Genomic DNA, 16,053 nt, shown 5'->3' with positions numbered 1-16,053 from the left:
GTGTGTGTGTGTGTGTGTGTGTGTGTGTAGTCACATATTCACAGTGGTAGACATTTTCAGATCCTCTGCTTGGCAGGGAACAGGGGAAAGAGATATATTCCTCCAACATCCCACTTAGGAGTAATAAAAGCTCAGACCTTACCCTGCTAAGTCTGTTTCTCCAGAACCCCAGCTCATGAGAAACATGAGCTTTTACTTAAGGGTTTCTTTCAGCAACCTGGCAACTCTTATTGGTCCCTGGTATTTAATCTCTTCAGTTTGTTTATTTAAGTACGCATGATGATCTGTCAAGATTCCAACCTTTTCCGTTTTCTCTCATAACCGATCCCCTCACCCCCACCAGCCTTATTGAGATATTTATCCTAAGGACTAGCAAGCACGAGGCAAGAAAGTGGGTTAACTTATCTTCCTTGGCACTCAATCCTGAGCAAAACGAGTCTGAAATTCAAGTGTGATCCAAACCAAACCATCAGGGACACTAATGACTGCATCACCTGGAGGCCTTCTGCCCGCCAAGAAGACGCAGTACTGACCTGCCCTCTTTGCTTGCTGTTGGAAGGCAGAGGCAGGTCGATCTCTGTGAGTCTGAGACCAGCTTGGTTTACAAAGTGAGAACCAGGACAGCCAGGGCTACGCAGAGAAACCCTATCTCCAAAAACCAAAACCAAAATCAAACAAATGAGAATTTTGAGCAAGGCTCAAATGCTTGTCTCAGTAATGGCAATGACAGGCAACACATCAAAGGTACCTGCAATGTGTCTGTCATTGTCTAAGTGCCTGACTCATGTTAACTCTCATTCCCTGCAGTTATGAGCACAGAATAATTAATATTTTCAATACTGCATTACAGAGAGGAAACTGAGACACAAAGAGGACATGTATTTTTCCCCAAGATCTGATTTGATAAACGATAGAGCTGGACTTCAGAACACCCTGACTACATCCTGGGTGTGTTAAATGTAACACACACTATATTTTAAAGCTCAAAAAGCATGATCGTGCACCCCTCATACGTAATCATGCTTTCCTATCTCTTCATTGGCAATGGCCAGAGAGCTCATTCTCCCTCAGCCCCATCATTACCAAGGTTGTCCAGGTTTTATCTCTCGCACATCCAGAGGAGTTCAATGAATGTGGAAACTTAAAAGAGATGGGATGGTGCCTCAAGGAAGGATAACAAAGCAATAAGAAGAAATGGAACATAACACTTGAGTCAAAGAAGGGTTAGAAAGAGGAAATAAGGCCGTTAGGAGTCTTACACAAGCCCGGGAAACTGTAAGTGCACACCTATACAAATAACTAAAAAGGAGATTCAAAAACAAATGCCATTTTTTTCTAAATTAATCTATAGAATGTCAGTTGAGTTCAATAGTTTTAGGTTGAGGGTTGGGTTCTGTTTCGCTTTGTTTTTGTTTTGTTTGGAACCAGATAATATCATTGCAAAATTCCTCTCAAAAAGCAAATGGCCAAGAATAACTAAAAGGCGATTTTGAAGAGGAACAAGGGAGAAGAACTTGCCATACTAGATGTCAACATTTAGTCTCAAAATATTTAATAAGAAGACAATGCGGTTTGGGCGCAGGATTGACTCATGGAGGCGGGCAGAAAAACCAGCCACGGCTCCTCCATTTCAGAGACAACACAGGGCACAGGCGACGCTGTGGAGCAGGGCGGGAATGGTGTTCTGTTGACTGATGAGTACGGAATACCTTCCATCTATATGAGAAACCAAAAAGTCGATTCTTGTGTTAGATTAATCTCAGCAAGACTAGAGAATGAAGAAGAGAAAAACTCGAAAGGATGACGTAATATATTTTTGAAAGCCGTGATCTAAAGATAAAGAACAATTTCACTAAGTAAGCAAAACACACAAACAAAATTAAAGGCGAAAAAAAAGTTGATAAATTTAGCTGCATGAACATCTATTCAACACTACAAGTAGAAAACCAAACCATATTGTCTGGGAGAAGGTATTTGTAATTGATGTAATATGTAAATAAATTTCTCGAATTAATGACTAGTCAATATATGGAAGAGGAATGGACAAAGAGTACAGACAAATAGTAGAAAATCCCCGGAAGGCCAACAGATATGAAAAAGCGCACACTCTCACTGTTAGACAGATACAATGCAAAACAAAAGAGCTACCGTTCCGCCCACCAGATCAGTAAAAATGTGCAGCTCGTGCCAAGTATTAGGAAAGAGCAGTTAAAGCTCCAAGTCTCACGCACCGCTGGCGGGGCTGGCAGCTGCTTCAGGCACACTCTGGAGGACAGCACTCGGGATCCGGCAAGAGCTCACGAAGGCGAAAGTGACCGTGTCCAGAGATTCTGCTCTGAGCAGACAGTCAGGGAAGACATGTATGCAGATGTTCACCGCCACGCTGGAAACAACCGAAATATCCATCAACAAGGGAAGGGATAAGCAATCCGTATTGTAGTCGTACAATGGAGTACAACGGCATGTGTCATCAGAGATTACGATCCCACGATCACGGTGCCAAGGCAGAAGCATGGTGCAGATTATAATTCTCTCTCTATATGCTTGTGGCCTGAGTAATATAAAGGCTTATAATACTTTATCAGTAAATAATCCTTTACAATGTTTGTAATCGCGCACAGGTGCAATAAAAAGAAAACGGTTGGAATGGAACTCAAAACAAGTTCTGGCGACTGAGCAGGGACTGGGTTAAAGGTTTCAGAGAGGAACGTAGCCGTATCTCTCTCGGATCGCCTTCCTTTCTTCTTCTGGGTTTTTTGGAATACTTTGTTGGGTTTGGAGATTGGGTCTCCATGTGTACCCTTGGCTGGCCTGGCACATATCCTGTAGCTCAGGCTGGCCTCGAACTTGCAGCAAGAAGTCTTCCGCCTCCATCTCTAAATGCTGGGATGACAGGTGTGCACTACCACGCAAGGCTTCTAACTATTTACCTTCTTTGAAATAAAAAGACACAAAGCAAAAGGGCTAATGTGTTAATATTTGCTAACGCTCATGTGACCGTCGTAAATGCAGTGCACTAAGTATTTTCTAGCTCTCTGCCTTCCAGGCAGATGATTGTATTTCCTCTCTACTTTGAGTTAGAAGTGGCCTGGAGATTTCCCCTACCCGGTAAAATAGAAGTGTGGCTCACATTTGTGACCTCATAAGCTTTGGCGAACACGGCAGCCCAGACACCCTGGTCTCTGAGACACATGCATGGCACATCCAGAACATGAGGATGGGTAAGAAGGAATCTTTGTTAGGTTTGGCCAGAGACTGGGGGTGGTGGGGGCTATTGTTGCCACAACCCTACTGAGTCCATTGCGGGGTCCAGAAGCCTAGTTTGAAAGCTTAGCCCTGCTCCAGCCTGTTGAGCTCAGGCTGGCCTCAAACATGCAGAAACCACCCTGCTTCAGCCTCCTGAGGGCGGCAGTCCCAGGTGTGTGTTAGCAGGCACAGCTTCTACTAGTTACTTTAGAATAAAAGAATGTGAGGGGGGGCTGGGGATTTAGCTCAGTGGTAGAGCGCTTACCTAGGAAGCGCATAGGCCCTGGGTTCGGTCCCCAGCTCCGAAAAAAAGAACCAAAAAAAAAAAAAAAGAATGTGAAGTGAGTAGATTAGTGTGTCAATAATTTAAGCAAGGATTGGAATGAATGCAATTCTCGTGGACTCTGTCGGGAAGTGTCTTTTACCCGTTGTCTTCAGTTCTCCAATGTGTCTGACCAACAGCAGGCCCCCTGCCCCACTGAATACCAAATGTTTAGTGGAGTGGTAGTTCACTTTTGAGAGAAATATCAAGGAAACAGTGCCTCACCTCCTAGACTAAGGTTCCTTTTCAAGGTTGCTCTCGGGTCCCCAGAGGGTCAAGGCCCCAGCTGGGGGTGATGGTCAGGCAGAGTAGGAGAAGAAGGAAGGGAAACTTGCACCCTTGGCTAGTTCTGTACCATAGGTCCGGTGCAGAGAAACCCAAGCAGTGCCTGGAAGTGACTGTGACATGTGATGCCTGTGACAAGTTCCGTGGAAAGAATGACGTCATCACCAACCTGTCTCCCCCCCACCTTTTTTTCCAGTGGGAGTGAGAAATAAATAGTCGGACACATTTTCCAGTCAGGGAGCAGTTCAGGAGAGCAAGTTTACCTTGGCAGAGGGGCCCAGGTGGAGTTGTGAGAAACCTTATCTGTGCCTACTCAGTAAACAGGAGCCGCAGTCTCCCCAGGGCCTTGGCTACTGCTCAGGTGATAGGAGAGGGCAGGTAAATGGTGCAGGTGAGCAGAGGGAGCCTTTGTCTGGTCAGAGCTGCTGCACAGTCAGCCTGACCTGGGATCACCTGTGTTAGGTCAATATTGTCTTAATTTGATGGGCAGACTTATTTGACTATCTGTTGCCAGGAGATGTGCCTTTAAACACACGAGGGTCAAAGGTGAGGCTCCTGACCTCTAAAGTGACAATTCTCAAACCATGATGTGCACACCGACGACAAGGGAATCGAATTAAAATGAGGGTTCTGATTCGGCGGGTGGAGATGGCCAGAAATCGACATCAATGTAAGGGGCTAACCTTCAGGCCTCTCTGGAATAGTAAGAGTTGAGGCTTCAAGTGACTGTGTTTGCAGAAACTGGTTCACCATCGAAAGAGACAGAGCACCGGTGCCACGCCAGGTATTTCCTACTGTTTCTTTTAACTCTTCACCTCTACAAGGTGGGTGTCCGTATCCCCACCCCCACTTGGCAAGCAAAAAGCCTGAAGCTGGGGAAGGTTAACTCATGTTCTCTACATGGCAAGTCCAAGAGATCCCATTGCTGCCATCGCTCCTTTTCCCAGTGGTCTGAAATAACCTAGAGACAAAGGGTAATAGACACCCTGTGGCTGACAGGCGTTGTCTGTTGGTGGTGATTGGACCTCTCGACACCTGGGGATGAAATCATCCTGTCCGTTCATCCAGAATCCTGGGCAAAGCACAGCACTTTAGAGATCCTGCTATCAGCGTTTGGCCTAGGAAGCTTTGGCTTCCAAACAGGCAGAAAGGTGGACACGTCTGGTTTTCCAATCTCTCCAGTGCTGATAGGTTCCGCCTAAGGACATGGAGTTGGAGGAGTCCTGTGGGTGTGTCAGCTTGGAAAGAACGCCTCAGGCAGCCCGTTGAGGATTGCAGGAGAAAAACGAGAATAGAAACGTCCAGCTTGTGGAAACACTACAATGGTGACCAGATGGAGCATTCTGGAGCGACGTAAACACTTAGAAGATCTGTGGTGTGCAAAATAAACCCAGCTGTGCCCAGGGAGAAGCTTCACCATGTCTGGACCACAATGGGGGAAGCAGTCAGGCTTCCAGATCCAGTACCCTCTAGATAACTGAGAGCTGTGAGACCTGTCTCCCAGGCCCTTGGAAGACCTGATTTTTGTGATGAATTCAGTGTGTCTGGATGCTCTGTGACTCCATTTGCACACTAACCTCTCTTAAGTGCTACCATAATTTGCATTGCAGTGGCAAGCGCTTATACTCTGAGCCCCCTAAAAGTCTAGCGCACCATCCCTACAGAGTGGTTCCACACAGAAAAGGAGAAATAAGCCCCAAAACAGTTTCCCCCCAAAGGCATTACTTGGTTTTGTCATTTACATTTAACATCATTCTAGAAAGCATTCTCGCTCACAAGAGCCCTCGAGAGTAGAGCACGGGTTTTTAGAAAGTGAGAGACTCTAGAGAGAGAAACATAGAAGGCAGGAGCAGGTGGCGCCTAGAGCAGTTGCTACCTTGATCCGTGCTGTGAATCCCCAGGCACCGATACTGGGATGTTTTCAATGTAGACCAGAATTCCTGAATTATAAAGCAACCTATGAGCCTCCCAATCTAAGCTCAAAGCAGAGCTGCCTCAGGTAAGTATGATCATTTCCTATGCCCAGGCTCCCTGTGGGGTCTCTAAGAGAGACTAAGAACATTCAACCCAATTGTCTTGGAGAGGCCTCAACCACAGCCCTACAGTAAAGCCCAGAGGGAGTTTCCTGGGATGTTCTCATAAAAACCTTCCATGAAGATAAACAGCTAGGCTAATGCCTACTCCAGCAAGAGCAATTATGGAAGACTCCAGAATGACTTCTGCTGGCCTGACTTAACCCCAGGATAAAAACCAGAAGAAAGAACCTGTTTGGGGACTCCCTGGAAACCTGGGTTCGGTCTCCCGGTCTTATGCTCACCTCACCTTGGGTAGGAAGCTGCTGGGGCTTCCTGAAGGGCTGTGTACAAGGAAGAAGGGGCACCTCATCTGCCATTCCACGAGCAGGAGCTGTGGTTTTCCTTCTCAGAGAATCCAACTGCCTCCACCTAGGAGGAGAGAAGCTGAGGGGAGGCGGGACCACATGGTGGCAGACGCAGGCTCACTGTGCCCTCACTGTTGAGAAGTAGTTTTTTCTGGGTTTTTATTCTGTCCCCTGCAATGTGGGAGAATCCAATGAACAGGTATCAGGTCCTCCCTGAGGAGTCAGTCAATCAGCTACAGTGCTGTGCAGCACACAGCTAGCTGAAGAGAAGCGATGAGACAGGGCTGCAAGCCTTGAGCTCTGTGGAAGACATTCAATGAGGTACCCAGATCTCCTTCTATGGAAGAGTCTGGCCCGGCTGGGAGTGTGGGCCAGCAGGACTGCCTCCAGCTGTTGCCGTCTTCCAAATGTGCCTCCCCGGTGCCCAGACCCTTTCAAGGCAGCCCATGCTGTGGACTGAGCAGGGCGAGGCAATAAAGGGTCAGACATTTTGTCATAAAAAGATATTTCGATGGATGATATTTGCCCCAGATTCCCTTGCAGAGTTCTCAAGGTTTCCCATTCCCTTTTTCCCACCAGACTCTACTCTTTCTTCTATTGGGCATCTCTTCCTTTGTACAGATGTCGATCCCAAGGCTTCTGCAGGACCCAATCTGTACAAATGCCCATGGCACACCCTTGCAAGCTCATGACCTTTATACAGGAAAAGCCACAGTGCCACAGACCCCAGAGCTGGAGAAACGACACGCGTTGATAGCTAGACAAGAACACTGCAGCTACTCTACAAATGCCGGGAGACTGTTGGGGAACTCCATGAGATCGTCAAGCCTGTTCCATTTCCCTCTCTTCCAATCCTCCATCCCCACAGTGATGAAGTCCTGACGGTCTGTCTAGACATCAACTTTGGCCATCTCCCCCTGCTCCCATCAAAACCCCCTCCCTCGTTGCCTTTGTAACCACCTGTTGGCTGCCCCTCTTTCTCCTAGAAGGCACTCAAGCCTGGTGGCTGGTTCTGTGCTATGATGTTCCTGCCACCTCCTGTATGAATCACTGCCCTCCAGAATGAAGAGAGAACTCTGTTGGCACCGAGCCTGTCCCTCACACCTGTTTCCCTGAAGTCACTGGCAAGCGTTGGTTGCTACATGTGAGAAATACCCAAACACAAGAACAAAAGATGGCGAAACAATGGGAATTGGACAAGCTTCTATTTTGACTGGGAGTGGGTGTTCTTTCCCCAGCGCTGACCCAGAACGCAGAGCACTTGTTCAAGTCTGAGATGCCCTTGGCCTGGAGTGTGTGTGCTTGTGTGGACATGCAGAAGTTCCAAGAACAAAAGAGCGGAGCGACTTGCTGGCACTCAGTACCGTGGTTTTTCTTAATGTTTTCCCATCAAACTGCCAGCTATAAGATGTTGACGGGAGTGTCTGTGGCCCTGGGTGTATCGGGATGGGTTTTGAGGGCAGTGTCTGTAAGCCCGCCACTGAGGACTAGTGGACCATTCAGATCCTGCCACCCAGACACCTCAGCCGTCAGTCCTGTGTATGCTTGTGGACATGATGCTGGTAAGTGTGAGGTCCTGAATAAATGCACCCCAAAAGGTACGTCAAAAGAAGGAGAGATGGGGCATGGACCACAGTTGTTGGCATCATTCTCTTCTAGAGCTGGCTGTGCTGGGAAACCCAGAAAGTCTTGCACTTGGTGCTTTTGCTGTTTATCTACCAATAAGCAACAGTAGAATCCTTGATAAGCCTGTCTCTCTTCCTTCCTCCCTTCCTTCCTTTCCTCCCTTCCTTCCACCCTTTCTCTTTTCTTTCCCACTGTCTGTCTTCAGAGACCACTACACCTTTCTGCTAAGGAAGTTGAGCCCCTGTCACTGTTCCTTGGCTGTGCAGTACAGTCAAGGACAGCAGGTATCAGGCCATTTTTACAGATGAGTAAACTCCCCAACAAGGAAAGAGAACTGGTGGTGGCATTATATGTATGTGTGTGTGTGTGTGTGTGTGTGTGTGTGTGTGTGTGTGTGTGTATGTGTGTCTGTGTCTATGTCTCTGTGTGTATGAATGTATGAATGTATATATAAATGTATGTATATATGTATGTATGTATGTATGTATGTATGTATGTATGCATGCATGCCAGGTAACACCATCTTTTCCTCATTCTCCTTCCAGACCAGGTACCACAGAGTAGCCCAGGCTAGTCCTACTCAGAAAGTCCTGCCTCAGCCTGCAATGTGCTGGGATAACAGGCATGCACTACTACATGCTGATGTAAGTTTTTCCGTATGGAATGGCGGTGAGCTGAGATGCCCACGGCTGTTTTCTCTGCCTCTTGCCCTAAAGCAGTGGTTCTGAACCCGTGGGCCATGGTGATCCCTCTGGGGTCACACATCATATATCCTGCATATCATCTATTTACATTAGGATTCATAGCAGTAGCAAAATTATAGCCGTGAGGTAGCAACAAAAATAACCTTATGGTTGGGGGTCACTACATGAGGAACTGCATCCCAGCATTAGGACGGTGGAGGATGGCTGCCCTAAAGCCTCTGGGGTTAGCACTGGGGAAGCTTTTCCTCTCCTAGAGGAGAAGCCACAGCTCCGGGTGAAGCTGTGAATGCAAGGCCAGGTTTCCAAAGTGGTCCTGAGCCATGAGGGTGAGTGGTACGGATAGCCAGCTGCCCAATCACCCTCAGCAGCTGGGACAGTCAGATGAGCCCCCCAATACCTGCTCCGGAGTTCCACATCCCGCATGGACCCTCTGGCACATCCTGGAGCATTTGAGAAAGCACTTAGCATCTGATGCCACCAAGACCCGCAGTCCAGGACTTCCTCACTGAGACCAAGGGGACCTCTGCTAGTGCACACCTGTGCGGGACCATCAAGTTCCCAGTTCAACTAGAGGAGTTCCTTCAGGTCCGAGTCTCTTTCTCCTCTTAGGAGGAAGAAAATCATCTCCCTGGACCTTTCGTTGTTATCCTCTCATTAATCACTGGAGCTGGTCACATTAATCACATTAGAGCAAGGGTCAGGGATTCCAGTCAGATGTCCTCTAGAAAGGTGTGACATGTGTGGATGGGAAGGACTGTCCCTATGGGTGCCTGCTGCTGGTGTCCGCCCCAGACTTCCTGCCAACTTTCTCCCTCCTGCATCACCATGGTCCTGCAGTGCCTCCTGCCCTCACCTGCCCGAAATGCTACCTTAGTGAACCAGCTTGGACTGGGGCCACATGTCATCCTTGTAGCAGCGAGAATTTATGTGTCAGATTAAGTTCTTGGCCAGGCAGTTCTGAAACTTAGGGAGTCACGGGATAGACCTTTGTGGGAAAAAGAAAAGGAAGGCTTGGGAACTTGGGAAGCATTCAGGGAGTCTTAGGTTCTGAGGGCAGAGGGTTGCACACAGCTGCAGAGAAGTGTAAACCTATAGGGGGGCGAAGGGGAAGTTTCCAAAGACTTAGATCACAGAAACTCAATCTGACCCACTTGCTCCTCCCACCTGGTCACTAGTCCAAGTCACAGAGCCTGTGGAGAATTGGTTTGGCTGATAGAAGAGAGAGCCCCCACTTTTTCTGCAAGAAATTCTGTGCAGTCCCTCCGTAGAGCACAAAGCCCTTTCTAGCCTTAGGTATTCCTTCTGTTTGCCACCCCAAGTTGTCATCATAAGAAGTTTCAGCATCTCCTCCCAAGACTTATCAACGCCCTCTCCATGCCCAACCTACAGCCTGTGGGCTGCATGCAGTGGAGGCTAGTCATACATGTATCCCAATGCAAAATAGTAAACTCACTTAAAGCATTGAGATTTCCTTTACTTGTAACTCAGTCACATGTTGTTGTTGTTGTTGTTGTTGTTGTTGTTGGTGGTGGTGGTGGTGGTGGTGGTGGTGTTGTTGTTGTTGTTGTTGGTGGTGGTGGTGGTGGTGGTGGTGGTATTTTTTGTTTGTTTTGTTTCTGCTTGAACTTTGTAGATGACAATAGGTCACTTCTAGTTCCCAGCATTCTTTTGGTACTTTCCTACCCCCGAGTCTTTGCTAGCACTGTCCCTGTTGCCAAGATTGCCTTTCTCTGGCTTCTCTTCATCCTTTGAGATCAACAATATTAATATGAGCCCCGTTTCCCAGCAACATCTAACAGATATTTGTAGCGTACTTACTGTGTGTCAAAGGGACATTAGTACACAGCTAGGCACAATCGTTGTTCTAGTAGAGCTTAGCTTCCACACCCCGTCACAGGGCCTGCAGCTCATGACAGTGCCTTCATTGCTCTGTCATGATCATGTGTCTCTGTTGTGGCATTTATCACACAGGATTAGAGGGAGCTGGTATCTTAGTCTTGCCTCCTTAGTGCCTGACGTGATGCCCAGCGTCAGAGACAGCACCTCATTTCTTTGTAACAGGAACTTGAATAGAAAGAGGAGGAGTCATGGGTCTCAGCACACTCTGTGCTTATCACTGTGTGTGAGCCATTTCTCTAGGGCAGTGGTTCTCAACTTATGAGTCTCAACCCCTTTGGGGGTTGCATATCAGATATCCCGTACGTCAGATATTCAAATTACTATTCATAACAGTAGTAAAATTACAGTTATGAAGTAGCAGAGAAATAATCGTATGGTTGGGGGTCACCACAGCATGAGGAACTGTAGTCAAGGGTTGCAGCGTTAGGAAGGTCGAGAGCCATTGCATTGTAGCTTTGTGGTTCATTGGAAGTCACTGATGCTGGTTAGGGAATTCTTATAGTTGTGTTCACTCGCTGGGCACAATGCCTCTGCCTGTAACACAATGAGGAATGGCTTTGTCTGGGTGAGGGCAAGGACAAAGATGGGAGAGACCAGATGGGAGAGACTTGAAGTCCTAGGAAACCTGGCCAACCCTCCTGGTGCATCGTAGGTGCTAATGCCTGCTGGAACTGTTGACAAGGCAGAAGGGTGTAAGATGGGTCTAGCTATCTGATTCCAAGGTGTGCCTTGTGGGTGTGAAGTACACCAGGGACTCCAGCAGGCTAGAGCTGGCTCAGGTTACCCACTCAGAGGCAGTGAAGTGCTCAGAAGCCATTCTCTGGAGGCATCACAGGCTGCTTGCTCCTCTGAGGAAGAGCAGTGGGTATGAGATCTCCTGTGACCTGTTGCCCCTGGAGGAAGCTAGCCGACATCCCATCTATTTGAAAAGAAAACGAGAAGTGCGTTTCTACCGAGAAAAAAACTGGAGTGTTTCCTTCCTTTTTTCATAATGCCGCAGGTATGGCGGAGTCTCTCGGGGGTCGCTGGGCTGGTTAGAAGCAGGATTGGGTTGGCATGAAGGTGTCTGCATTATTTTGTAGTCCCTGCTCTTTGTCTAAAGCCTTGACAGGCCCAGCCCACCAGAGGAGTGCTCCCCCCGTGCCAGCAGTGTCCCGGTGATAGTAGCCTCTCCTTCTGGCTGCAGAAGTGCATTCCTGTGTGGATATGGAGGGAGAGAAAGAAAGATAGAGCCAGAGCTGGCGCAGGAATGTGAGTGTTTCCTTAATTGGACACGAGGGCCTTGAACCAATTCCAGTTGGACTGTTTTCTTTTAGGGCCTGGTCCCTCAAGATTCTGTAGTGTTTTCATTCTCAGAAAGAAGGAAAAAAAAATCCCTTAGATTCAAAGGCCCCTTGATAGAAATAAAGAGAAAGCCAGGCCCGAGTCTCTTTGATATTTGGGAAGGCAAGAGTTTATGGGCAGCCAGTTCCCAGGCCTCTTTTAGAGTGAGGGGATACGGGGTGGAAAGAGGAGGCCCTTTCTGAGATAGCGCAGGGCAGGAGGACTGCAGGCTTTCCACAGGACTGCAGAGTCCCGCTGTTTTGAGGCGAATATTATTTGGGGGTTTCTACCCCACCTTAGATCATTTAGTTCCCAAATAGGAGACACAAAGCCTTTAAATTTATAATAAGCTCACAGCACTGGAGCAAGGCAGATATGCAACCTCCATGTTAGCTTGTCTACTTCTCTGTCAATAATCCAATAATCCCACTTGCCATGTTCCCCCTGCGCTGCTCCTGCTCCAACTTGACCCTCGTAGCTCTGAGCTCATGATCCACTCCATGGCACCTTCTCCCCCTACCCTGTGTAATTTATCTTCCTCTCACCACGGTCTCTGCCTCAGACCCCCAAGCCAGGGAACCGAAGCCCTACTTCTTGGTGGTGAGGGAGAAAGGTTTGTACAACAGAAACTGGTATGTGAAAGGATCTCCTTGTCTTGAGGCAATTAGACCTTGGGATATAGACTTTTAGTGTTGCAATTATAGCAACAGACCGAACACTGATGCAAAAGCGCTTTGCTCCCAATAATTGCTGGACTCAGTTTTTTTCAACATCATCATCTCTCTAGACCTACAAAGAAGACAGATAAGATATCTAGTGGGTTCTTGGATTGCTTTAGGAGCCTGAGGCAGAGAGGTTAAGTTAGTGTGTGTGTGTGTGTGTGTGTGTGTGTGTGTGTGTGTGTGTGTACCTGGAACTCACTATGTGGTCAGGGCTGCCTGAAGGGCTGCCTGTCTCTTCCTCCCGAGTGCTGGGATTGGCATCTTGCTGGAGGATACACAGTAAAGGAAATCAAAGGTTGAAGATTTTTGTCTTGTGGGTTTGGGGCTTTTGTATTGTTGACTGCTCATTCCATAATGACCAAGGGGAGAAGGTAGATTCGCATTCCCAGGCTTCTGTATTCATCATGCACCAAGCTTGGGGTACTGATGCTGTAGGGAGATGTGGACACTGGAGTGACAGTCGTGGCCACTGGACAGATCACGGCTACTGTTGCTGAAAATAGCAGCAGAGGAACAGGCAGGGGACAGGGTGGGGGATCCAGAGCTCTGTGTATAACGTAGAAGACTTTGTAACAGATGCAGCGGACTCTGCTAAACTGGTCTTCTTCCCCAAACACCTTGCCAGCAAAGCCCTGAGTCTTCTCAGTGCTTTCCAAGGCACCAAGTGTTTCCACAACCCCTTTTCATCTGTCAGCCCACACGGCCTCTTGCCATTTAGACTTCTTATGTAGCCAAATGAGTTTGCTGAAAAATTGCCCCCAAACTCCCCATCTGCTCACATTACAAAAACAAACCGAAGCCTTTGACTGATGTCTTTAAGAAGTTCCCAGGTTCTCAGGTTGGGTAACATGTTCGTTCTGCTTGTCCTGCCCTGCTGGATAGACACCAAGAGTCCTGTCCTTGCTATTGCTGCATTCAGCTTACAGTTCAGCTGCTAAAACAAACAAAGGCACAGGGGCCATGGTAGGTGTGATATTGTAAGGGACACAGGCTTTGGAGCTTGCAAACACCAGGGTTCTATTTTGGCTTAGCCACCAAAAGGCCTTGTGGCCGTGGCCAGGGTACTTAATCCCTGGAGACTAGATGTCTTCATTCATCCATAAAGGGTAGTCACAGGGCCTGTGACTAAGGTGTTCTGAGGCATAAACATGAGAACACCTCAGCAAATGCTGCTCCTTGCCTCCCCAGGCTGTCCTCAAACAGATCAAATATACTTACCAAAGTACCATAGAACTAACCAGAGTGCCTGTTTCACCACTACCAGGCAACATTCTCCTTGGCAAAACAAAATATTGTCCTTGACCTAATGTGAGACACATCTCTAGATGAATTTAGTTCGGGACTTCTTAATAAAATGAGTAGTTAGCCATGTGCCTCCTAGCCACACGGTTACAAGTGAGATAGTAAACGCTAATAAGATTTTAAGTCCAACTGGCCATGGTGCCTCACACCTGTAATTCCCAGCACTTGGGAGGCCAAAACAGGCTTGCTGCAAGTTTCAGGCTAGGCTGAGCTACAGAGTGAGACCCTGTCTGAAAAACAAAACAAAACATTTCCAGGCTATATTATGTGTATAATTGTATATACACTTATCACCATATATGCATGTCTTAAGTTCTTTATCCTTTAAAAAAGCCTTTTTTTAAAAAAACTGGTGTTATGCAAAGGAGAAAGGAGCTAAGAGACCAGACTGATGCAAGATTATAAAGCAAAATAATTCTATCTGGATTTTTTTTTTATTTAAGTTGAATTGCAATTCAACCCTTTGGTCCCTCAGGACCAAGGTGGATGGTGGAGATGGTGCCGAGGGCACAGTGGATCTGCACACACTAGGGGATGCTCCATGGATGTTGGTTGATGGCTCAGGTCTCTCATCTGATCTCTGCTGTGGGCTTCTTGGCAAACAGGGAGCACACTGCAGTGTGATCACGGAAAGAACACTTGCCCAGTGGTCTGACACTGTGGTTTCCATCCCCATCACGAACAGGCTGGCGAACGTGAACGTGCCATTTAATCTGTGGAGTGTCTTCTCTCCTGTAAAATGAGGAACCTGGAATTCACCACTTGGAAGGTCTCTTTCAGTTCTAAGGTTCTGGGGCTTGAAGTCATTTCATTTGCTGGTTTCTGTTTATTCAAAGGCAGTAAGGGTAGAGACCTGTCTCATAGAGCAGAGAGAAGAGATGTTGTGTGTGCCTCAAAATCTCTTGCATCTTTTTTTTTTTTTTTTTTTTTTGAGACAGGCTTTCTCAGTGTAGCCCTTGCTGTCCTGGAACTCTCTCTGTAGATCAGGCTGGCCTTGAACTCATAGAGATCTGCCTGCCTCTCTCTGCCTCCTGAGTACTGAGATTAAAGGCTTACACTGTCACTACCTGCCCAGTCTCCTGTATCTCAAGGGAGCGAGGAAAGGCAGAGATAGGGAACAATGTGACAGAAGAGGAAGCTGAGTGTCCAGCTCCAGCCCAGCCTGGTCTAGCTTTGACAAGTTCCCTAATTTACTTCAGCCACGGTTTGTACATCTGTAAACTGGGCACTGTAAACTGTTAAGCTGTGCTATTTGACCTCAGCCCCTTCGGTTGAAAGCCAGCATGGTGACATTGTTTTGAAAGGTTGCAAGGAACTACATAAATGCAGTAGCACTGAGAATTGGTATAGTCTAGATTTGGGAATCCCGATCCAAGGCTGCCTTTCTGCTCTAACTTACCGAGAGGTGAAATTGAGCTGAAATGTTCATTCATACACTTCCCAGAGAGTAGTCACCTGGCACTAACTCGGTGTACTCCAATGTAGGGCATTTCCCACGAGGCCAGGTTGTTACTCTAGAGAGAGACTTTACCTCGCATCCTCTTCCCCAAAAGGGCTGATTGACATCTGTGGTGTGTGGTGGTGGTGGTGGTGGTGGTAGGGTTAAGATAGCTTTCTAACGTTTAATAGCCTCACAAGGGAATAATCACAAATAAGTAACATGTGCCTGTGATAGGTCACCGTGGTAAGGTAGCCACCTTTCAGCTCAGGCCTTGTTGAGGGATTGTATGGGCAAACATGGGAGAAGGTTTCCTTCTGCTCATCCCAGGGTCTGCCTCAGGGACCACCTTCAGAAGCTTTCCAGGAAAGCTCAGTCTAGAATCTAGATCTCTAAACTTTGGCTTCTCTTTGGCTCCCCAAGTGACAATATGTCACATGCCTGAGAACGGTACTGAGATATTTCCCCATCCTATTAAAAGCTCCTGCTCATAAAACCCAGCCCCCGTCCCCACACCAGACCCCTGTCACCTGGCCAGAGCAGAAGGGAAGTCCCGAACAGCACAATCGGCTCTTGATTTGTCTCAAGGCTAAGGACAGTCTCGTTTATTTTTCTGATTACAGGACTTATGAAATACAGCTCTCTTAGGATGCTCCAGTTTTTACTCAGGTTGTATATAGGTACACATAGTTGGGAAAGCAGTTATTGCAAAATTGCTCTTATAGGTTTATTTTATTTTTGGGTTAATTTGGAGAGAACAAGTAGATAAATGAAAATTATGAGGTCCTCTTTCCTGACATCCTCAT

At 47.4% G+C, this 16,053-nt stretch overlaps 1 long non-coding RNA gene across 2 annotated transcripts; it reads right to left on the bottom strand.

Annotated features, from left to right (window-relative positions):
- Positions 1-1,535: 1,535 nt before the first annotated feature.
- On the bottom strand, positions 1,536-6,574 carry LOC148005104 (uncharacterized). Of its 2 annotated transcripts, XR_015622847.1 has the most exons (3): positions 6,176-6,574; positions 2,232-2,383; positions 1,536-1,716 (listed from the first exon to the last, which is right to left on the bottom strand). It is a non-coding gene; the product is annotated as an uncharacterized LOC148005104 (long non-coding RNA). The 2 variants fall into 2 exon arrangements; XR_015622846.1 differs by lacking the exon at positions 6,176-6,574 and having other exon boundaries at positions 2,232-2,533.
- Between the last annotated feature and the right edge of the window lie 9,479 nt (positions 6,575-16,053).

The sequence above is a fragment of the Rattus norvegicus genome, chromosome 6 (assembly GCF_021556685.1).
Source record: "Rattus norvegicus strain SHRSP/BbbUtx chromosome 6, alternate assembly SHRSP_T2T, whole genome shotgun sequence".
Lineage (NCBI taxonomy): Eukaryota > Metazoa > Chordata > Mammalia > Rodentia > Muridae > Rattus > Rattus norvegicus.
Note: the sequence above shows the minus strand (reverse complement) of the source record. Positions and strands in the feature narration are given on the sequence as shown.